This window comes from Pseudophryne corroboree, unplaced genomic scaffold, assembly GCF_028390025.1.
Source record: "Pseudophryne corroboree isolate aPseCor3 unplaced genomic scaffold, aPseCor3.hap2 scaffold_1090, whole genome shotgun sequence".
In the NCBI taxonomy this organism is placed as follows: Eukaryota; Metazoa; Chordata; class Amphibia; order Anura; family Myobatrachidae; genus Pseudophryne; species Pseudophryne corroboree.
The window spans coordinates 108,013-128,517 of record NW_026967716.1 but is presented as its reverse complement, the minus strand read 5'-3'; the positions used below and the strand labels follow the sequence as shown (position 1 = coordinate 128,517).

Here is a 20,505-nt window from a genome sequence, read left to right as displayed (position 1 = left end):
ACGCGTGACTTGGAGGATTCCGAGTCCCTTGATGTGGTCAGGGCTTTGAAAATTTACGTGGCCAGAACGGCTAGAGTCAGAAAAACAGAAGCACTGTTTGTCCTGTATGCAGCCAACAAGATTGGCACCCCTGCTTCAAAGCAGACTATTGCTCTCTGGATCTGTAACACGATTCAGCAGGCGCATTCTATGGCGGGATTGCCGTTGCCTAATTCAGTCAAGGCCCATTCCACTAGGAAGGTGGGCTCTTCTTGGGCAGCTGCCCGAGGGGTCTCGGCACTACAGCTGTGCCGAGCTGCTACTTGGTCGGGTTCAAACACCTTTGCAAAGTTCTATAAGTTTGATACCCTGGCTGAGGAGGACCTCCTGTTTGCTCAATCGGTGCTGCAGAGTCATCCGCAGGAGCCCGTTTGGGAGCTTTGGTATAATCCCCATGGTCCTTACGGAGTCCCCAGCATCCTCTAGGACGTAAGAGAAAATAAGATTTTAAACCTACCGGTAAATCTTTTTCTCGTAGTCCGTAGAGGATGCTGGGTGCCCGTCCCAAGTGCGGACTACTTCTGCAAGACTTGTATATAGTTATTGCTTACATAAGGGTTATATGTTAGTTTTCATCGGTCTTGGACTGATGCTATGTTGTTTTCATACTGTTAACTGGGTAGTATATCACAAGTTATACGGTGTGATTGGTGTGGCTGGCATGAATCTTGACCTTGGATTAACAAAAATCCTTTCCTCGTACTGTCCGTCTCCTCTGGGCACAGTTTCTCTAACTGAGGTATGGAGGAGGGGCATAGAGGGAGGAGCCAGTGCACACCCAGATCTAAAGTCTTTCTTAAAGTGCCCATGTCTGCTGCGGAGCCCGTCTATCCCCCATGGTCCTTACGGAGTCCCCATCATCCTCTACGGACTACGAGAAAAAATTTTTACCGGTAGGTTTAAAATGTTATTTTTTTCTCTGCAACCCACTGCTAAATTGTGCTTCCTAGCTGTTTTTTATAAAATCACTTAATTTAATCTAACTCTGATTACGTCAGAGAAGGCCAGGTACCCTACACCATAAGAGGGGGTTTGAAATTTAGACTTGTCTACTTAAAGATCACCAAAATATGATAACAAGGTCAATTACATCCCTGGGTGGGATTGAACCACCAACCTTTTGGTTAATAGCCCATGTAAGTGAAAGAGATCCTGAAGCACTCACTCATCATGGGAAAGTACCAATGTGTTTCTTACAAAAATTCTCCAGATTATTGACTTTTTAAAGTTTTTCTAGATGAATGCTTATTAGCCTTTGTCAGTATCTACTTTTGCAAGGTGTCTATGTGGCGCAATCGGTTAGCATGTTTGGCTATTAACCAAAAGGTTGGTGGTCCCAGTTTTTGATTACTTTAATTATAAAAAAAAAATGCACATAGCAGAGGATAGTTTCGATTAATCGACCTATTCTCTGCTATATGCATTTTTTTTTGTCAATTAAAGTAATCCAAAACTGGGATTGATATTTTTGCTCTTTTATTTTTACTTAAAGTACAATAACTTTTACCATTTTAATTTGTTTTAATAGTATATTGACAGTATTGTTTTCTTTCAAAAATCCAATTAATTTTCTTTACCCGATTATTAAAATGGTAATTGACAAAAACAAACTACATTGTCACCAGAAGAGCAATACAAAATGTACAAGTGATATATTAAAATCATCTTTCCAGCTTGAATTTCAATGATGCATTGGGGCAACGATTTTGTGAGAAACATCTTCACCCTTAAATAAAGATTTTCTTAATTCCTTACCTGTGTGCTAATTAGATATCACCTTGTTTTCACATTAAACAGACTTCCACATGCGAAAGCAGCAAGGATGCAGTGGCGTTAATGTTTCCTGGTGTCAACCTGTATTATTTCAGTAGACATTGAAATGAGGATGCATCTTGCTGCCTTTCCAATGAAGCAAGTTTAATTTAGTAATAGGTGAAAAACCATCCCTACAAAGGTGTTAATCAGAGACTTGGCTTTGTGGACACTTTTCAGAGAACAAATTTGTTAGCATAAAAATAAAGCCAGAAAATGAAGAGCTGTTTAATCACTCAATTGGATTTTTTTGCCAGCATATTTCTTTTTCTCTGCAACCCACTGCTAAATTGTGCTTCCTAGCTGTTTTTATAAAATCACTGAATCAAATCTAACTCTGATTACATCAGAGAAGGCCAGGTACCCTACCACATAAGAGGGGGTTTGAATTTTTGACTTGTCTACATAAAGATCACCAAAATATGATAACAAGGTCAATTACGTCCCTGGGTGGGATTGAACCACCAACCTTTTGGTTAATAGCCTTACACACTAACTGATTCCGCCACAGCGACACTTTGCAAAAGCATATACTGAAAAAGGCTAATAAGCATTCATCTAGAACGTTTCCTAGAAACATTTTAAAAAGTCAATAATGTGGAGAGTTTTTGTAAGATGTTTCTTCCATCAACCAATGAAGAAACACATTGGTACTTTCCCATGATGAGTGAGTGCTTCAGGATCTCTTGCACTTACATGTGCAGCAGAGTACTGTAATGGAAGCATGCTGGGTCCATTACCCAGAGGTAGGCAGATTGAAACTATCCTCTGCTATATGCATTTTTTTTGTTAATTAAAGTAATCCAAAACTGGGATTGACATTTTTGCTCTTTTATTTTTACTTAAAGTACAATAACTTTTACCATTTTAATTTGTTTTACTAGTATATTGACAGTATTGTTTTCTTTCAAAAATCCACTTAATTTTCTTTACCCGATTATTAAAATGGTAATTGACAAAAACAAACTACATTGTCACCAGAAGAGCAATACAAAATGTACAAGTGATATATTAAAATCATCTTTCCAGCTTGAATTTCAATGATGCATTGGGGCAACGATTTTGTGAGAAACATCTTCACCCTTAAATAAAGATTTTCTTAATTCCTTACCTGTGTGCTAATTAGATATCACCTTGTTTTCACATTAAACAGACTTCCACATGAGAAAGCAGCAAGGATGCAGTGGCGTTAATGTTTCCTGGTGTCAACCTGTATTATTTCAGTAGCTATTGAAATGAAGATGCATCTTGCTGCCTTTCCAATGAAGCAAGTTTAATTTAGTAATAGGTGAAAAACCATCCAAGAGCTGTTTAATCACTCAATTGGATTTTTTTGCAAGCATATTTCTTTTTCTCTGCAACCCACTGCTAAATTGTGCTTCCTAGCTGTTTTTATAAAATCACTGAATCAAATCTAACTCTGATTACATCAGAGAAGTCTAAATACCTAACACCATAACAGGGGGTTTGAAATTTTGACTTGTCTACTTAAAGATCACCAAAATCTGATAACAAGGTCAATTACATCACTGGGTGGGATTGAACCACCAACCTTTTGGTTAATAGCCAAACACACTAACTGATTGCGCCACAGCGACACTTTGCAAAAGTACATACTGACAAAGGCTAATAAACAATCATCTAGAACGTTTCCTAGAAAAACTTTAAAAAGTCAATAATCTGGAGTGTTTTTGTAAGATGTTTCTGCCATCAACCAATGAAGAAACACATTGGTACTTTCCCATGATGAGTGAGTGTTTCAGGATCTCTTGCACTTACATGTGCAGAAGAGTACTGCAATGGAAGCATGCTGGGCCCATAACCCAGAGGTAGACAAATTGAAACTATCCTCTGCTATATGCATTTTTTTTGTTAATTAAAGTAATCTAAAACTGGGATTGATATTTTTGCTCTTTTATTTTTACTTAAAGTACAATAACTTTTACCATTTTAATTTGTTTTAAAAGTATATTAACAGTATTGTTTTCTTTCAAAAATTCACTTAATTTTCTTTTCTGTGTGCTTTTGGGGAAATCGCAGGAGCAGCACACCAAGAGTGCAATGGGTGAGCCTTGCCCTGGGAGAAGCACCTTCATGATCATAGTATCTCACCTGGCAGGTAAGTAGGAGTTGGGCTAGAGCTGGGGAGGGTCACTGCTCGGGCACCCCCTTGTCAAGTGAAGGAGATCCAACTGAGGCAGCACAAAGAAACTCTCGAAAGAAGAACAAGGCTAGAGGAATATCTGAGACAAAGAAATCTGACTTTTACCAGAGCTGACCAGAGCTGACCAGAGGAAAACACAAACACAGTCCCCCACTACCACAAAAAATGCAGGCGAGTTTCCCACATTTGGGGAAATCACAGGGGTCAGCATACCCAGAATGCAATGAATGAACCTCACCCTGGGTGAACAATCTTCATGACCATGGTGTCTCCTATGCAAAATAAGTATGATCTGGGATAGGGCTGGGGAGGGCCGCTGCTCAGGCACATCTCTGTCAAGTAAAGGAGATTCAACTGAGGCAGCACAAGGGAACTCTCATCTGGGGACAACAACTGCAGGGAGAACACATATTTTCAGATGAACATGTGAGGGCAGAAGGCTGCCTAATACTGAAGCACCCCCAAACAACAATTAGATATCACCTTGTTTTCACATTAAATAGACTTCCACATGAGAAAGCAGCAAGGATGCAGTGGCGTTAATGTTTCCTGGTTGTAGTGGGGGACTGTGTTTTACATGCCTTACAGAGCAACTCTGGAGCTGTTACAGTGCCCAGCTGCGGCAAGAAATCAGCTTGAATGCTTCAGGAGCTGGGGCATAGCCAACATGAGCCCCACACCGAAGGAGGGTGGAGGTGTTTAATGTGAACTAGGGGTCATCCAAGCGCCGCAAAAGGCCGCCATGCCCTGCATAACCCTTTTCTCTTTTCATATGCAGATGAGGGTTCCAGCCAACTTTGGCCCACTGCTTGGATGACATCACCGTATGCAAATCCGTCTTCTGCAGACCTTCACCCAGGAATGCTTGTACTAGTTGTTGCATTTGGTTTGTTGTTTGGGGGTGCTTCAGTATTAGGCAGCCTTCTGCCCTCCCATGTTCATCTGAAAATATGTGTTCTCCCTGCAGTTGTTGTCCCCAGATGAGAGTTCCCTTGTGCTGCCTCAGTTGAATCTCCTTTACTTGACAGAGATGTGCCTGAGCAGCGGCCCTCCCCAGCCCTATCCCAAATCATACTTATTTTGCATAGGAGATACCATGGTCATGAAGATTGTTCTCCCAGGGTGAGGTTCATTCATTGCATTCTGGGTATGCTGACCCCTGTGATTTCCCCAAATGTGGGAAACTCGACTGCATTATTTGTGGTAGTGGGGGACTGTGTTTGTGCTTTCCTCTGGTCAGCTCTGGTAAAAGTCAGATTTCTTTGTCTCAGATCTTCCTCTAGCCTTGTTCTTCTTTCGAGAGTTTCTTTGTGCTGCCTCAGTTGGATCTCCTTCACTTGACAGGGGGGTGCCCGAGCAGCGACCCTCCCCAGCTCTAGCCCAACTCCTACTTACCTGCCAGGTGAGATACTATGATCAGGAAGGTGCTTCTCCCAGGGCAAGGCTCACCCATTGCACTCTGGGTGTGCTGTTCCTACGATTTCCCCAAATGTGGGACACTTGACTGCATAATTTGTGTTTCCTCTGGTCGGCTCTCGTATAATTCAGATCTCTTTGTCTCAGGTCTTTCTCCAGCCTAGTTTGCTGTCTGTTTCCACTTCTTTTATCTTGAGCCCCTCCCTTCTATACCCTTGTGCACTATCCTGACTTCTCCTCCCGTCTGCTTACTTTGTGCCTTCCAATGCACAATGCAAACTACAGGTAGTGCTGCAGGGCCCACACAATATTTTACTTGCCTTACAGAGCAGCTCTGGAGCTGTTACAGTGCCCAGCTGCTGCAAGAAATCAGCTTGAATGCTTCAGGGGATGGGGCATGGCCAACATGAGCCCCACACCAAAGGAGGGTGGGGGTGTTTAATGCGAACTAGGGGTCATTCAAGCACCGCAAAAGGCCGCCATGCCCTGCACGCCCCTTTTCTCTTTTCATATGCAGATGAGGGTTGAAGCCAACTTTGACCCACTGCTTGGATGACATCACCATATGCAAATCCATTTGCTGGGGTGAGCCTTGCCCTGGGAGAAGCACCTTCATGATCATAGTATCTCACCTGGCAGGTAAGTAGGAGTTGGGCTAGAGCTGTGGAGGGTCGCTGTTCGGGCACCCCCCTGTTAAGTGAAAGAGATCCAACTGAGGCAGCACAAGGGAACTCTCGAAAGAAGAACAAGGCTAGAGGAAGATCTGAGACAAAGAAATCTGACTTTTTCCAGAGCTGACCAGAGGAAAGCACAAACACAGTCCCCCACTACCACAAATAATGCAGTCGAGTTTCCCACATTTGGGGAAATCACAGGGGTCAGCATACCCAGAATGCAATGAATGAACCTCACCCTGGGAGAACAATCTTCATGACCATGGTATCGCCTATGCAAAATAAGTATGATTTGGGATAGGGCTGGGGAGGGCCGCTGCTCAGGCACATCTCTGTCAAGTAAAGGAGATTCAACTGAGGCAGCACAAGGGAACTCTCATCTGGGGACAACAACTGCAGGGAGAACACATATTTTCAGATGAACATGTGAGGGCAGAAGGCTGCCTAATACTGAAGCACCCCCAAACAACAAACCAAATGCAACAACTAGTGCAAGCATTCCTGGGGGAAGGCCTGCAGCAGATGGATTTGCATATGGTGATGTCATCCAAGCAGTGGGTCAAAGTTGGCTTCAACCCTCGTCTGCATATGAAAAGAGAAAAGGGGCGTGCAGGGCATGGCAGCCTTTTGCAGCGCTTGGATGACCCCTAGTTCGCATTACACACCTCCACCCTCCTTCGGTGTGGGGCTCATGTTGGCTATGCCCCAGCCCCTGAAGCATTCAAGCTGATTTCTTGCAGCAGCTGGGCACTGTAACAGCTCCAGAGCTGCTCTGTAAGGCAACTAAAAGGGTGTGGGCCCTGCAGCACTACCTGTAGTTCGCATTGTGCGTTGGAAGGCACAAAGTAATCAGACGGGAGAAGTCAGGATAGTGCGCAAGGGCATAGAAGGGAGCGGCTCCAGAAAAGAGAAGTGGAAACAGACAGCAAACTAGGCTGGAGAGAGACCTGAGACAAAGAGATCTGAATTATACGAGAGCCGACCAGGGGAAACACAAATTATGCAATCAAGTTTCCCACATTTGGGGAAATCGCAGGAGCAGCACACCCAGAGTGCAATGGGTGAGCCTTGCCCTGGGAGAAGCACCTTCATGATCATAGTATCTCACCTGGCAGGTAAGTAGGAGTTGGGCTAGAGCTGGGGAGGGTCACTGCTCGGGCACCCCCTTGTCAAGTGAAGGAGATCCAACTGAGGCAGCACAAGGGAACTCTCGAAAGAAGAACAAGGCTAGAGGAATATCTGAGACAAAGAAATCTGACTTTTACCAGAGCTGACCAGAGGAAAACACAAACACAGTCCCCCACTACCACAAAAAATGCAGGCGAGTTTCCCACATTTGGGGAAATCACAGGGGTCAGCATACCCAGAATGCAATGAATTAACCTCACCCTGGGTGAACAATCTTCATGACCATGGTGTCTCCTATGCAAAATAAGTATGATCTGGGATAGGGCTGGGGAGGGCCGCTGCTCAGGCACATCTCTGTCAAGTAAAGGAGATTCAACTGAGGCAACACAAGGGAACTCTCATCTGGGGACAACAACTGCAGGGAGAACACATATTTTCAGATGAACATGGGAGGGCAGAAGGCTGCCTAATACTGAAGCACCCCCAAACAACAAACCAAATGCAACAACTAGTGCAAGCATTCCTGGGGGAAGGCCTGCAGCAGATGGATTTGCATATGGTGATGTCATCCAAGCAGTGGGTCAAAGTTGGCTTCAACCCTCATCTGCATATGAAAAGAGAAAAGGGGCGTGCAGGGCATGGCGGCCTTTTGCGGTGCTTGGATGACCCCTAGTTCGCATTAAACACCCCCACCCTCCTTTGGTGTGGGGCTCATGTTGGCCATGCCCCATCCCCTGAAGCATTCAAGCTTATTTCTTGCAGCAGCAGGGCACTGTAACAGCTCCAGAGCTGCTCTGTAAGGCAAGTAAAATATTGTGTGGGCCCTGCAGCACTACCTGTAGTTTGCATTGTGCATTGGAAGGCACAAAGTAAGCAGACGGGAGGAGAAGTCAGGATAGTGCACAAGGGTATAGAAGGGAGGGGCTCAAGATAAAAGAAGTGGAAACAGACAGCAAACTAGGCTGGAGAAAGACCTGAGACAAAGAGATCTGAATTATACGAGAGCCGACCAGAGGAAACACAAATTATGCAGTCAAGTGTCCCACATTTGGGGAAATCGCAGGAGCAGCACACCCAGAGTGCAATGGGTGAGCCTTGCCCTGGGAGAAGCACCTTCCTGATCATAGTATCTCACCTGGCAGGTAAGTAGGAGTTGGGCTAGAGCTGGGGAGGGTCGCTGCTCGGGCACCCCCCTGTCAAGTGAAGGAGATCCAACTGAGGCAGCACAAAGAAACTCTCGAAAGAAGAACAAGGCTAGAGGAAGATCTGAGACAAAGAAATCTGACTTTTACCATAGCTGACCAGAGGAAAGCACAAACACAGTCCCCCACTACCACAAATAATGCAGTCGAGTTTCCCACATTTGGGGAAATCACAGGGGTCAGCATACCCAGAATGCAATGAATGAACCTCACCCTGGGAGAACAATCTTCATGACCATGGTATCTCCTATGCAAAATAAGTATGATTTGGGATAGGGCTGGGGAGGGCCGCTGCTCAGGCACATCTCTGTCAAGTAAAGGAGATTCAACTGAGGCAGCACAAGGGAACTCTCATCTGGGGACAACAACTGCAGGGAGAACACATATTTTCAGATGAACATGGGAGGGCAGAAGGCTGCCTAATACTGAAGCACCCCCAAACAACAAACCAAATGCAACAACTAGTAAAAGCATTCCTGGGTGAAGGTCTGCAGAAGACGGATTTGCATACGGTGATGTCATCCAAGCAGTGGGCCAATGGAGATGGATGGATACTAGTATACTTATGGATGACGAGCAATTTGTGTTTCCCCTGGTCGGCTCTCGTATAATTCAGATCTCTTTGTCTCAGGTCTCTCTACAGCCTAGTTTGCTGTCTGTTTCCACTTCTTTTTTCTTGAGCCCCTACCTTTTATACCCTTGTGCACTATCCTGACTTCTCCTCCTGTCTGCTTACTTTGTGCCTTCCAATGCACAATGCAAACTACAGGTAGTGCTGCAGGGCCCACACCCTTTTACTTGCCTTACAGAGCAGCTCTGGAGCTGTTACAGTGCCAAGCTGCTGCAAGAAATCAGCTTGAATGCTTCAGGGGATGGGGCATGGCCAACATGAGCCCCACACAGAAGGAGGGTGGGGGTGTTTAATGCGAACTAAGGGTCATCCAAGCGCCGCAAAAGGCCGCCATGCCCTGCATACCCCTTTTCTCTTTTCATATGCAGATGAGGGTTCCAGCCAACTTTGGCCCACTGCTTGGATGACATCACCGTATGCAAATCCGTCTTCTGCAGAACTTCCCCAAGGAATGCTTTTACTAGTTGTTGCATTTGGTTTGTTGTTTGGGGGTGCTTCAGTATTAGGCAGCCTTCTGCCCTCCCATGTTCATCTGAAAATATGTGTTCTCCCTGCAGTTGTTGTCCCCAGATGAGAGTTCCCTTGTGCTGCCTCAGTTGAATCTCCTTTACTTGACAGAGATGTGCATGAGCAGCGGCCCTCCCCAGCCCTATCCCAAATCATACTTATTTTGCATAGGAGATACAATGGTCATGAAGATTGTTCTCCCAGGGTGAGGTTCATTCATTGCATTCTGGGTATGCTGACCCCTGTGATTTCCACAAATGTGGGAAACTCGACAGCTTTATTTGTGGTAGTGGGGGACTGTGTTTGTGTTTTCCTCTGGTCAGCTCTGGTAAAAGTCAGATTTCTTTGTTTCAGATCTTCCTCTAGCCTTGTTCTTCTTTCGAGAGTTCCCTTGTGCTGCCTCAGTTGGATCTCCTTCACTTGACAGGGGGGTGCCCGAGCAGCGACCCTCCCCAGCTCTAGCCCAACTCCTACTTACCTGCCAGGTGAGATACTATGATCAGGAAGGTGCTTCTCCCAGGGCAAGGCCCACCCATTGCACTCTAGGTGTGCTGTTCCTACGATTTCCCCAAATGTGGGACACTTGACTGCATAATTTGTGTTTCCTCTGGTCGGCTCTCGTATAATTCAGATCTCTTTGTCTCAGGTCTTTCTCCAGCCTAGTTTGCTGTCTGTTTCCACTTCTTTTATCTTGAGCCCCTCCCTTCTATACCCTTGTGCACTATCCTGACTTCTCCTCCCGTCTGCTTACTTTGTGCCTTCCAATGCACAATGCAAACTACAGGTAGTGCTGCAGGGCCCACACAATATTTTACTTGCCTTACAGAGCAGCTCTGGAGCTGTTACAGTGCCCAGCTGCTGCAAGAAATCAGCTTGAATGCTTCAGGGGATGGGGCATGGCCAACATGAGCCCCACACCAAAGGAGGGTGGGGGTGTTTAATGCGAACTAGGGGTCATCCAAGCACCGCAAAAGGCCGCCATGCCCTGCACACCCCTTTTCTCTTTTCATATGCAGATGAGGGTTGAAGCCAACTTTGACCCACTGCTTGGATGACATCACCATATGCAAATCCATTTGCTGGGGTGAGCCTTGCCCTGGGAGAAGCACCTTCATGATCATAGTATCTCACCTGGCAGGTAAGTAGGAGTTGGGCTAGAGCTGTGGAGGGTCGCTGTTCGGGCACCCCCCTGTTAAGTGAAAGAGATCCAACTGAGGCAGCACAAGGGAACTCTCGAAAGAAGAACAAGGCTAGAGGAAGATCTGAGACAAAGAAATCTGACTTTTTCCAGAGCTGACCAGAGGAAAGCACAAACACAGTCCCCCACTACCACAAATAATGCAGTCGAGTTTCCCACATTTGGGGAAATCACAGGGGTCAGCATACCCAGAATGCAATGAATGAACCTCACCCTGGGAGAACAATCTTCATGACCATGGTATCGCCTATGCAAAATAAGTATGATTTGGGATAGGGCTGGGGAGGGCCGCTGCTCAGGCACATCTCTGTCAAGTAAAGGAGATTCAACTGAGGCAGCACAAGGGAACTCTCATCTGGGGACAACAACTGCAGGGAGAACACATATTTTCAGATGAACATGTGAGGGCAGAAGGCTGCCTAATACTGAAGCACCCCCAAACAACAAACCAAATGCAACAACTAGTGCAAGCATTCCTGGGGGAAGGCCTGCAGCAGATGGATTTGCATATGGTGATGTCCTCCAAGCAGTGGGTCAAAGTTGGCTTCAACCCTCGTCTGCATATGAAAAGAGAAAAGGGGCGTGCAGGGCATGGCAGCCTTTTGCAGCGCTTGGATGACCCCTAGTTCGCATTACACACCTCCACCCTCCTTCGGTGTGGGGCTCATGTTGGCTATGCCCCAGCCCCTGAAGCATTCAAGCTGATTTCTTGCAGCAGCTGGGCACTGTAACAGCTCCAGAGCTGCTCTGTAAGGCAACTAAAAGGGTGTGGGCCCTGCAGCACTACCTGTAGTTCGCATTGTGCGTTGGAAGGCACAAAGTAATCAGACGGGAGAAGTCAGGATAGTGCGCAAGGGCATAGAAGGGAGCGGCTCCAGAAAAGAGAAGTGGAAACAGACAGCAAACTAGGCTGGAGAGAGACCTGAGACAAAGAGATCTGAATTATACGAGAGCCGACCAGGGGAAACACAAATTATGCAATCAAGTTTCCCACATTTGGGGAAATCGCAGGAGCAGCACACCCAGAGTGCAATGGGTGAGCCTTGCCCTGGGAGAAGCACCTTCATGATCATAGTATCTCACCTGGCAGGTAAGTAGGAGTTGGGCTAGAGCTGGGGAGGGTCACTGCTCGGGCACCCCCTTGTCAAGTGAAGGAGATCCAACTGAGGCAGCACAAGGGAACTCTCGAAAGAAGAACAAGGCTAGAGGAATATCTGAGACAAAGAAATCTGACTTTTACCAGAGCTGACCAGAGGAAAACACAAACACAGTCCCCCACTACCACAAAAAATGCAGGCGAGTTTCCCACATTTGGGAAAATCACAGGGGTCAGCATACCTAGAATGCAATGAATGAACCTCACCCTGGGTGAACAATCTTCATGACCATGGTGTCTCCTATGCAAAATAAGTATGATCTGGGATAGGGCTGGGGAGGGCCGCTGCTCAGGCACATCTCTGTCAAGTAAAGGAGATTCAACTGAGGCAACACAAGGGAACTCTCATCTGGGGACAACAACTGCAGGGAGAACACATATTTTCAGATGAACATGGGAGGGCAGAAGGCTGCCTAATACTGAAGCACCCCCAAACAACAAACCAAATGCAACAACTAGTGCAAGCATTCCTGGGGGAAGGCCTGCAGCAGATGGATTTGCATATGGTGATGTCATCCAAGCAGTGGGTCAAAGTTGGCTTCAACCCTCATCTGCATATGAAAAGAGAAAAGGGGCGTGCAGGGCATGGCGGCCTTTTGCGGTGCTTGGATGACCCCTAGTTCGCATTAAACACCCCCACCCTCCTTTGGTGTGGGGCTCATGTTGGCCATGCCCCATCCCCTGAAGCATTCAAGCTGATTTCTTGCAGCAGCAGGGCACTGTAACTGCTCCAGAGCTGCTCTGTAAGGCAAGTAAAATATTGTGTGGGCCCTGCAGCACTACCTGTAGTTTGCATTGTGCATTGGAAGGCACAAAGTAAGCAGACGGGAGGAGAAGTCAGGATAGTGCACAAGGGTATAAAAGGTAGGGGCTCAAGAAAAAAGAAGTGGAAACAGACAGCAAACTAGGCTGGAGAAAGACCTGAGACAAAGAGATCTGAATTATACGAGAGCCGACCAGAGGAAACACAAATTATGCAGTCAAGTGTCCCACATTTGGGGAAATCGCAGGAGCAGCACACCCAGAGTGCAATGGGTGAGCCTTGCCCTGGGAGAAGCACCTTCCTGATCATAGTATCTCACCTGGCAGGTAAGTAGGAGTTGGGCTAGAGCTGGAGAGGGTCGCTGCTCGGGCACCCCCCCTGTCAAGTGAAGGAGATCCAACTGAGGCAGCACAAAGAAACTCTCGAAAGAAGAACAAGGCTAGAGGAAGATCTGAGACAAAGAAATCTGACTTTTACCATAGCTGACCAGAGGAAAGCACAAACACAGTCCCCCACTACCACAAATAATGCAGTCGAGTTTCCCACATTTGGGGAAATCACAGGGGTCAGCATACCCAGAATGCAATGAATGAACCTCACCCTGGGAGAACAATCTTCATGACCATGGTATCTCCTATGCAAAATAAGTATGATTTGGGATAGGGCTGGGGAGGGCCGCTGCTCAGGCACATCTCTGTCAAGTAAAGGAGATTCAACTGAGGCAGCACAAGGGAACTCTCATCTGGGGACAACAACTGCAGGGAGAACACATATTTTCAGATGAACATGGGAGGGCAGAAGGCTGCCTAATACTGAAGCACCCCCAAACAACAAACCAAATGCAACAACTAGTAAAAGCATTCCTGGGTGAAGGTCTGCAGAAGACGGATTTGCATACGGTGATGTCATCCAAGCAGTGGGCCAATGGAGATGGATGGATACTAGTATACTTATGGATGACGAGCAATTTGTGTTTCCCCTGGTCGGCTCTCGTATAATTCAGATCTCTTTGTCTCAGGTCTCTCTACAGCCTAGTTTGCTGTCTGTTTCCACTTCTTTTTTCTTGAGCCCCTACCTTTTATACCCTTGTGCACTATCCTGACTTCTCCTCCTGTCTGCTTACTTTGTGCCTTCCAATGCACAATGCAAACTACAGGTAGTGCTGCAGGGCCCACACCCTTTTACTTGCCTTACAGAGCAGCTCTGGAGCTGTTACAGTGCCAAGCTGCTGCAAGAAATCAGCTTGAATGCTTCAGGGGATGGAGCATGGCCAACATGAGCCCCACACAGAAGGAGGGTGGGGGTGTTTAATGCGAACTAAGGGTCATCCAAGCGCCGCAAAAGGCCGCCATGCCCTGCATACCCCTTTTCTCTTTTCATATGCAGATGAGGGTTCCAGCCAACTTTGGCCCACTGCTTGGATGACATCACCGTATGCAAATCCGTCTTCTGCAGAACTTCCCCCAGGAATGCTTTTACTAGTTGTTGCATTTCTCCTCCTGTCTGCTTACTTTGTGCCTTCCAATGCACAATGCAAACTACAGGTAGTGCTGCAGGGCCCAAACCCTTTTACTTGCCTTACAGAGCAGCTCTGGAGCTGTTACAGTGCCAAGCTGCTGCAAGAAATCAGCTTGAATGCTTCAGGGGATTGGGCATGGCCAATATGAGCCCCACACCGAAGGAGGGTGGGGGTGTTTAATGCGAACTAAGGGTCATCCAAGCGCCGCAAAAGGCCGCCATGCCCTGCATACCCCTTTTCTCTTTTCATATGCAGATGAGGGTTCCAGCCAACTTTGGCCCACTGCTTGGATGACATCACCGTATGCAAATCCGTCTTCTGCAGAACTTCCCCCAGGAATGCTTGTACTAGTTGTTGCATTTGGTTTGTTGTTTGGGGGTGCTTCAGTATTAGGCAGCCTTCTGCCCTCCCATGTTCATCTGAAAATATGTGTTCTCCCTGCAGTTGTTGTCCCCAGATGAGAGTTCCCTTGTGCTGCCTCAGTTGAATCTCCTTTACTTAACAGAGATGTGCCTGAGCAGCGGCCCTCCCCAGCCCTATCCCAAATCATACTTATTTTGCATAGGAGATACCATGGTCATGAAGATTGTTCTCCCAGGGTGAGGTTCATTCATTGCATTCTGGGTATGCTGACCCCTGTGATTTCCCCAAATGTGGGAAACTCGACTGCATTATTTGTGGTAGTGGGGGACTGTGTTTGTGCTTTCCTCTGGTCAGCTCTGGTAAAAGTCAGATTTATTTGTCTCAGATCTTCCTCTAGCCTTGTTCTTCTTTCGAGAGTTCCCTTGTGCTGCCTCAGTTGGATCTCCTTCACTTGACAGGGGGGTACCCGAGCAGCGACCCTCCCCAGCTCTAGCCCAACTTCTACTTACCTGCCAGGTGAGATACTATGATCATGTAGGTGCTTCTCCCAGGGCAAGGCTCACCCATTGCACTCTGGGTGTGCTGCTCCTGCGATTTCCCCAAATGTGGGAAACTTGACTGCATAATTTGTGTTTCCCCTGGTCGGCTCTCGTATAATTCAGATCTCTTTGTCTCAGGTCTCTCTCCAGCCTAGTTTGCTGTCTGTTTCCACTTCTCTTTTCTTGAGCCGCTCCCTTCTATGCCCTTGCGCACTATCCTGACTTCTCCCGTCTGCTTACTTTGTGCCTTCCAATGCACAATGCAAACTACAGGTAGTGCTGCAGGGCCCACACCCTTTTACTTGCCGTTCAGAGCAGCTCTGGAGCTGTTACAGTACCCAGCTGCTGCAAGAAATCAGCTTCAATGCTTCAGGGGCTGGGGCATAGCCAACATGAGCCCCACACCGAAGGAGGGTGGAGGTGTTTAATGCGAACTAGGGGTCATCCAAGCACCGCAAAAGGCCGCCATGCCCTGCACGCCCCTTTTCTCTTTTCATATGCAGACAAGGGTTGAAGCCAACTTTGACCCACTGCTTGGATGACATCACCATATGCAAATCCATCTGCTGCAGGCCTTCCCCCAGGAATGCTTGTACTAGTTGTTGCATTTGGTTTGTTGTTTGGGGTGCTTCAGTATTAGGCAGCCTTCTGCCCTCCCATGTTTATCTGAAAATATGTGTTATCCCTGCAGTTGTTGTCCCCAGATGAGCGTTCCCTTGTGCTGCCTCAGTTGAATCTCCTTTACTTGACAGAGATGTGCCTGAGCAGCGGCCCTCCCCAGCCCTATCCCAAATCATACTTATTTTGCATAGGCGATACCATGGTCATGAAGATTGTTCTCCCAGGGTGAGGTTCATTCATTGCATTCTGGGTATGCTGACCCCTGTGATTACCCCAAATGTGGGAAACTCGACTGCATTATTTGTGGTAGTGGGGGACTGTGTTTGTGCTTTCCTCTAGTCAGCTCTGGTAAAAGTCAGATTTATTTGTCTCAGATCTTCCTCTAGCCTTGTTCTTCTTTCGAGAGTTCCCTTGTGCTGCCTCAGTTGAATCTCCTTCACTTGACAGGGGGGTGCCCGAGCAGCGACCCTCCCCAGCTCTAGGCCAACTTCTACTTACCTGGCAGGTGAGATACTATGATCATGTAGGTGCTTCTCCCAGGGCAAGGCTCACCCATTGCACTCTGGGTGTGCTGCTCCTGCGATTTCCCCAAATGTGGGAAACTTGACTGCATAATTTGTGTTTCCCCTGGTCGGCTCTCGTATAATTCAGATCTCTTTGTCTCAGGTCTCTCTCCAGCCTAGTTTGCTGTCTGTTTCAACTTCTCTTTTCCTGAGCCGCTCCCTTCTATGCCCTTGCGCACTATCCTGACTTCTCCCGTCTGCTTACTTTGTGCCTTCCAATGCACAATGCAAACTACAGGTAGTGCTGCAGGGCCCACACCCTTTTACTTGCCGTTCAGAGCAGCTCTGGAGCTGTTACAGTGCCCAGCTGCTGCAAGAAATCAGCTTGAATGCTTCAGGGGCTGGGGCATAGCCAACATGAGCCCCACACCGAAGGAGGGTGGAGGTGTTTAATGCGAACTAGGGGTCATCCAAGCGCCGCAAAAGGCCGCCATGCCCTGCACGCCCCTTTTCTCTTTTCATATGCAGACGAGGGTTGAAGCCAACTTTGACCCACTGCTTGGATGACATCACCATATGCAAATCCATCTGCTGCAGGCCTTCCCCCAGGAATGCTTGTACTTGTTGTTGCATTTGGTTTGTTGTTTGGGGGTGCTTCAGTATTAGGCAGCCTTCTGCCCTCCCATGTTTATCTGAAAATATGTGTTCTCCCTGCAGTTGTTGTCCCCAGATGAGAGTTCCCTTGTGCTGCCTCAGTTGAATCTCCTTTACTTGACAGAGATGTGCCTGAGCAGCGGCCCTCCCCAGCCCTATCCCAAATCATACTTATTTTGCATAGGCGATACCATGGTCATGAAGATTGTTCTCCCAGGGTGAGGTTCATTCATTGCATTCTGGGTATGCTGACCCCTGTGATTTCCCCAAATGTGGGAAACTCGACTGCATTATTTGTGGTAGTGGGGGACTGTGTTTGTGCTTTCCTCTGGACAGCTCTGGTAAAAGTCAGATTTATTTGTCTCAGATCTTCCTCTAGCCTTGTTCTTCTTTTGAGAGTTCCATTGTGCTGCCTCAGTTGGATATCTTTCACTTGACAGGGGGGTGCCCGAGCAGCGACCCTCCCCAGCTCTAGCCCAACTCCTACTTACCTGCCAGGTGAGATACTATGATCATGAAGGTGCTTCTCCCAGGGCAAGGCTCACCCATTGCACTCTGGGTGTGGTGCCCCTGCGATTTCCCCAAATGTGGGAAGCTTGACTGCATAATTTGTGTTTCCCCTGGTCGGCTCTCGTATAATTCAGATCTCTTTGTCTCAGGTCTCTCTCCAGCCTAGTTTGCTGTCTGTTTCCACTTCTTTTTTCATGAGCCCCTCCCTTTTATACCCTTGTGCACTATCCTGACTTCTCCTCCTGTCTGCTTACTTTGTGCCTTCCAATGCACAATGCAAACTACAGGTAGTGCTGCAGGGCCCACACCCTTTTACTTGCCGTACAGAGCAGCTCTGGAGCTGTTACAGTGCCCAGCTGCTGCAAGAAATCAGCTTGAATGCTTCAGGGGCTGGGGCATAGCAAACATGAGCCCCACACCGAAGGAGGGTGGAGGTGTTTAATGTGAACTAGGGGTCATCCAAGCGCCGCAAAAGGCCGCCATGCCCTGCACGCCCCTTTTCTCTTTTTATATGCAGACGAGGGTTGAAGCCAACTTTGTCCCACTGCTTGGATGACATCACCGTATGCAAATCCATCTGCTGCAGGCCTTCCCCCAGGAATGCTTGCACTAGTTGTTGCATTTGGTTTGTTGTTTGGGGGTGCTTCAGTATTAGGCAGCCTTCTGCCCTCCCATGTTCATCTGAAAATATGTGTTCTCCCTGCAGTTGTTGTCCCCAGATGAGAGTTCCCTTGTGCTGCCTCAGTTGAATCTCCTTTACTTGACAGAGATGTGCCTGAGCAGCGGCCCTCCCCAGCCCTATCCCAAATCATACTTATTTTGCATAGGAGATACCATGGTCATGAAGATTGTTCTCCCAGGGTGAGGTTCATTCATTGCATTCTGGGTATGCTGACCCCTGTGATTTCCCCAAATGTGGGAAACTCGACTGCATTATTTGTGGTAGTGGGGGACTGTGTTTGTGCTTTCCTCTGGTCAGCTCTGGTAAAAGTCAGATTTATTTGTCTCAGATCTTCCTCTAGCCTTGTTCTTCTTTCGAGAGTTCCCTTGTGCTGCCTCAGTTGGATCTCCTTCACTTGACAGGGGGGTACCCGAGCAGCGACCCTCCCCAGCTCTAGCCCAACTTCTACTTACCTGCCAGGTGAGATACTATGATCATGTAGGTGCTTCTCCCAGGGCAAGGCTCACCCATTGCACTCTGGGTGTGCTGCTCCTGCGATTTCCCCAAATGTGGGAAACTTGACTGCATAATTTGTGTTTCCCCTGGTCGGCTCTCGTATAATTCAGATCTCTTTGTCTCAGGTCTCTCTCCAGCCTAGTTTGCTGTCTGTTTCCACTTCTCTTTTCTTGAGCCGCTCCCTTCTATGCCCTTGCGCACTATCCTGACTTCTCCCGTCTGCTTACTTTGTGCCTTCCAATGCACAATGCAAACTACAGGTAGTGCTGCAGGGCCCACACCCTTTTACTTGCCGTTCAGAGCAGCTCTGGAGCTGTTACAGTGCCCAGCTGCTGCAAGAAATCAGCTTCAATGCTTCAGGGGCTGGGGCATAGCCAACATGAGCCCCACACCGAAGGAGGGTGGAGGTGTTTAATGCGAACTAGGGGTCATCCAAGCGCCGCAAAAGGCCGCCATGCCCTGCACGCCCCTTTTCTCTTTTCATATGCAGACGAGGGTTGAAGCCAACTTTGACCCACTGCTTGGATGACATCACCATATGCAAATCCATCTGCTGCAGGCCTTCCCCCAGGAATGCTTGTACTAGTTGTTGCATTTGGTTTGTTGTTTGGGGGTGCTTCAGTATTAGGCAGCCTTCTGCCCTCCCATGTTTATCTGAAAATATGTGTTCTCCCTGCAGTTGTTGTCCCCAGATGAGAGTTCCCTTGTGCTGCCTCAGTTGAATCTCCTTTACTTGACAGAGATGTGCCTGAGCAGCGGCCCTCCCCAGCCCTATCCCAAATCATACTTATTTTGCATAGGCGATACCATGGTCATGAAGATTGTTCTCCCAGGGTGAGGTTCATTCATTGCATTCTGGGTATGCTGACCCCTGTGATTTCCCCAAATGTGGGAAACTCGACTGCATTATTTGTGGTAGTGGGGGACTGTGTTTGTGCTTTCCTCTGGACAGCTCTGGTAAAAGTCAGATTTATTTGTCTCAGATCTTCCTCTAGCCTTGTTCTTCTTTCGAGAGTTCCATTGTGCTGCCTCAGTTGGATCTCTTTCACTTGACAGGGGGGTGCCCGAGCAGCGACCCTCCCCAGCTCTAGCCCAACTCCTACTTACCTGCCAGGTGAGATACTATGATCATGAAGGTGCTTCTCCCAGGGCAAGGCTCACCCATTGCACTCTGGGTGTGGTGCCCCTGCGATTTCCCCAAATGTGGGAAGCTTGACTGCATAATTTGTGTTTCCCCTGGTCGGCTCTCGTATAATTCAGATCTCTTTGTCTCAGGTCTCTCTCCAGACTAGTTTGCTGTCTGTTTCCACTTCTTTTTTCATGAGCCCCTCCCTTTTATACCCTTGTGCACTATCCTGACTTCTCCTCCTGTCTGCTTACTTTGTGCCTTCCAATGCACAATGCAAACTACAGGTAGTGCTGCAGGGCCCACACCCTTTTACTTGCCGTACAGAGCAGCTCTGGAGCTGTTACAGTGCCCAGCTGCTGCAAGAAATCAGCTTGAATGCTTCAGGGGCTGGGGCATAGCAAACATGAGCCCCACACCGAAGGAGGGTGGAGGTGTTTAATGTGAACTAGGGGTCATCCAAGCGCCGCAAAAGGCCACCATGCCCTGCACGCCCCTTTTCTCTTTTCATATGCAGACGAGGGTTGAAGCCAACTTTGACCCACTGCTTGGATGACATCACCGTATGCAAATCCATCTGCTGCAGGCCTTCCCCCAGGAATGCTTGCACTAGTTGTTGCATTTGGTTTGTTGTTTGGGGGTGCTTCAGTATTAGGCAGCCTTCTGCCCTCCCATGTTCATCTGAAAATATGTGTTCTCCCTGCAGTTGTTGTCCCCAGATGAGAGTTCCCTTGTGCTGCCTCAGTTGAATCTCCTTTACTTGACAGAGATGTGCCTGAGCAGCGGCCCTCCCCAGCCCTATC

At 47.7% G+C, this 20,505-nt stretch overlaps 25 non-coding genes across 25 annotated transcripts; 14 read left to right on the top strand and 11 right to left on the bottom strand.

Annotated features, from left to right (window-relative positions):
• Positions 1 to 4,140: 4,140 nt before the first annotated feature.
• Positions 4,141 to 4,304, bottom strand: LOC134989004 (U1 spliceosomal RNA). Its single transcript, XR_010194340.1, has one exon. It is a non-coding gene; the product is annotated as a U1 spliceosomal RNA (small nuclear RNA).
• Positions 4,305 to 5,086: 782 nt separating this feature from the next.
• LOC134988969 (U1 spliceosomal RNA) lies at positions 5,087 to 5,250 on the top strand. Its single transcript, XR_010194308.1, has one exon. It is a non-coding gene; the product is annotated as a U1 spliceosomal RNA (small nuclear RNA).
• Positions 5,251 to 5,402: 152 nt separating this feature from the next.
• LOC134989022 (U1 spliceosomal RNA) lies at positions 5,403 to 5,565 on the top strand. The gene has a single exon (XR_010194357.1). It is a non-coding gene; the product is annotated as a U1 spliceosomal RNA (small nuclear RNA).
• A 665-nt stretch (positions 5,566 to 6,230) lies between these two features.
• LOC134988990 (U1 spliceosomal RNA) lies at positions 6,231 to 6,394 on the bottom strand. The gene has a single exon (XR_010194327.1). It is a non-coding gene; the product is annotated as a U1 spliceosomal RNA (small nuclear RNA).
• A 671-nt stretch (positions 6,395 to 7,065) lies between these two features.
• Positions 7,066 to 7,228, bottom strand: LOC134988956 (U1 spliceosomal RNA). Its single transcript, XR_010194295.1, has one exon. It is a non-coding gene; the product is annotated as a U1 spliceosomal RNA (small nuclear RNA).
• A 152-nt stretch (positions 7,229 to 7,380) lies between these two features.
• LOC134989005 (U1 spliceosomal RNA) lies at positions 7,381 to 7,544 on the bottom strand. The gene has a single exon (XR_010194341.1). It is a non-coding gene; the product is annotated as a U1 spliceosomal RNA (small nuclear RNA).
• Positions 7,545 to 8,220: 676 nt separating this feature from the next.
• LOC134989025 (U1 spliceosomal RNA) lies at positions 8,221 to 8,383 on the bottom strand. Its single transcript, XR_010194360.1, has one exon. It is a non-coding gene; the product is annotated as a U1 spliceosomal RNA (small nuclear RNA).
• Positions 8,384 to 8,535: 152 nt separating this feature from the next.
• Positions 8,536 to 8,699, bottom strand: LOC134988957 (U1 spliceosomal RNA). The gene has a single exon (XR_010194297.1). It is a non-coding gene; the product is annotated as a U1 spliceosomal RNA (small nuclear RNA).
• Positions 8,700 to 9,727: 1,028 nt separating this feature from the next.
• On the top strand, positions 9,728 to 9,891 carry LOC134989003 (U1 spliceosomal RNA). Its single transcript, XR_010194339.1, has one exon. It is a non-coding gene; the product is annotated as a U1 spliceosomal RNA (small nuclear RNA).
• Positions 9,892 to 10,043: 152 nt separating this feature from the next.
• Positions 10,044 to 10,206, top strand: LOC134988971 (U1 spliceosomal RNA). The gene has a single exon (XR_010194310.1). It is a non-coding gene; the product is annotated as a U1 spliceosomal RNA (small nuclear RNA).
• A 665-nt stretch (positions 10,207 to 10,871) lies between these two features.
• Positions 10,872 to 11,035, bottom strand: LOC134988989 (U1 spliceosomal RNA). Its single transcript, XR_010194326.1, has one exon. It is a non-coding gene; the product is annotated as a U1 spliceosomal RNA (small nuclear RNA).
• A 671-nt stretch (positions 11,036 to 11,706) lies between these two features.
• LOC134988955 (U1 spliceosomal RNA) lies at positions 11,707 to 11,869 on the bottom strand. The gene has a single exon (XR_010194294.1). It is a non-coding gene; the product is annotated as a U1 spliceosomal RNA (small nuclear RNA).
• A 152-nt stretch (positions 11,870 to 12,021) lies between these two features.
• LOC134989009 (U1 spliceosomal RNA) lies at positions 12,022 to 12,185 on the bottom strand. Its single transcript, XR_010194345.1, has one exon. It is a non-coding gene; the product is annotated as a U1 spliceosomal RNA (small nuclear RNA).
• Positions 12,186 to 12,861: 676 nt separating this feature from the next.
• LOC134989024 (U1 spliceosomal RNA) lies at positions 12,862 to 13,024 on the bottom strand. Its single transcript, XR_010194359.1, has one exon. It is a non-coding gene; the product is annotated as a U1 spliceosomal RNA (small nuclear RNA).
• A 153-nt stretch (positions 13,025 to 13,177) lies between these two features.
• LOC134989021 (U1 spliceosomal RNA) lies at positions 13,178 to 13,341 on the bottom strand. Its single transcript, XR_010194356.1, has one exon. It is a non-coding gene; the product is annotated as a U1 spliceosomal RNA (small nuclear RNA).
• Positions 13,342 to 14,757: 1,416 nt separating this feature from the next.
• LOC134989008 (U1 spliceosomal RNA) lies at positions 14,758 to 14,921 on the top strand. Its single transcript, XR_010194344.1, has one exon. It is a non-coding gene; the product is annotated as a U1 spliceosomal RNA (small nuclear RNA).
• A 152-nt stretch (positions 14,922 to 15,073) lies between these two features.
• On the top strand, positions 15,074 to 15,236 carry LOC134988960 (U1 spliceosomal RNA). The gene has a single exon (XR_010194300.1). It is a non-coding gene; the product is annotated as a U1 spliceosomal RNA (small nuclear RNA).
• A 670-nt stretch (positions 15,237 to 15,906) lies between these two features.
• Positions 15,907 to 16,070, top strand: LOC134988994 (U1 spliceosomal RNA). Its single transcript, XR_010194331.1, has one exon. It is a non-coding gene; the product is annotated as a U1 spliceosomal RNA (small nuclear RNA).
• Positions 16,071 to 16,222: 152 nt separating this feature from the next.
• Positions 16,223 to 16,385, top strand: LOC134989013 (U1 spliceosomal RNA). Its single transcript, XR_010194349.1, has one exon. It is a non-coding gene; the product is annotated as a U1 spliceosomal RNA (small nuclear RNA).
• A 671-nt stretch (positions 16,386 to 17,056) lies between these two features.
• On the top strand, positions 17,057 to 17,220 carry LOC134988988 (U1 spliceosomal RNA). The gene has a single exon (XR_010194325.1). It is a non-coding gene; the product is annotated as a U1 spliceosomal RNA (small nuclear RNA).
• Positions 17,221 to 17,372: 152 nt separating this feature from the next.
• On the top strand, positions 17,373 to 17,535 carry LOC134988974 (U1 spliceosomal RNA). Its single transcript, XR_010194313.1, has one exon. It is a non-coding gene; the product is annotated as a U1 spliceosomal RNA (small nuclear RNA).
• Positions 17,536 to 18,209: 674 nt separating this feature from the next.
• On the top strand, positions 18,210 to 18,373 carry LOC134988996 (U1 spliceosomal RNA). Its single transcript, XR_010194333.1, has one exon. It is a non-coding gene; the product is annotated as a U1 spliceosomal RNA (small nuclear RNA).
• A 152-nt stretch (positions 18,374 to 18,525) lies between these two features.
• On the top strand, positions 18,526 to 18,688 carry LOC134988959 (U1 spliceosomal RNA). Its single transcript, XR_010194299.1, has one exon. It is a non-coding gene; the product is annotated as a U1 spliceosomal RNA (small nuclear RNA).
• Positions 18,689 to 19,359: 671 nt separating this feature from the next.
• Positions 19,360 to 19,523, top strand: LOC134988987 (U1 spliceosomal RNA). Its single transcript, XR_010194324.1, has one exon. It is a non-coding gene; the product is annotated as a U1 spliceosomal RNA (small nuclear RNA).
• A 152-nt stretch (positions 19,524 to 19,675) lies between these two features.
• Positions 19,676 to 19,838, top strand: LOC134988973 (U1 spliceosomal RNA). The gene has a single exon (XR_010194312.1). It is a non-coding gene; the product is annotated as a U1 spliceosomal RNA (small nuclear RNA).
• Positions 19,839 to 20,505: the final 667 nt, after the last annotated feature.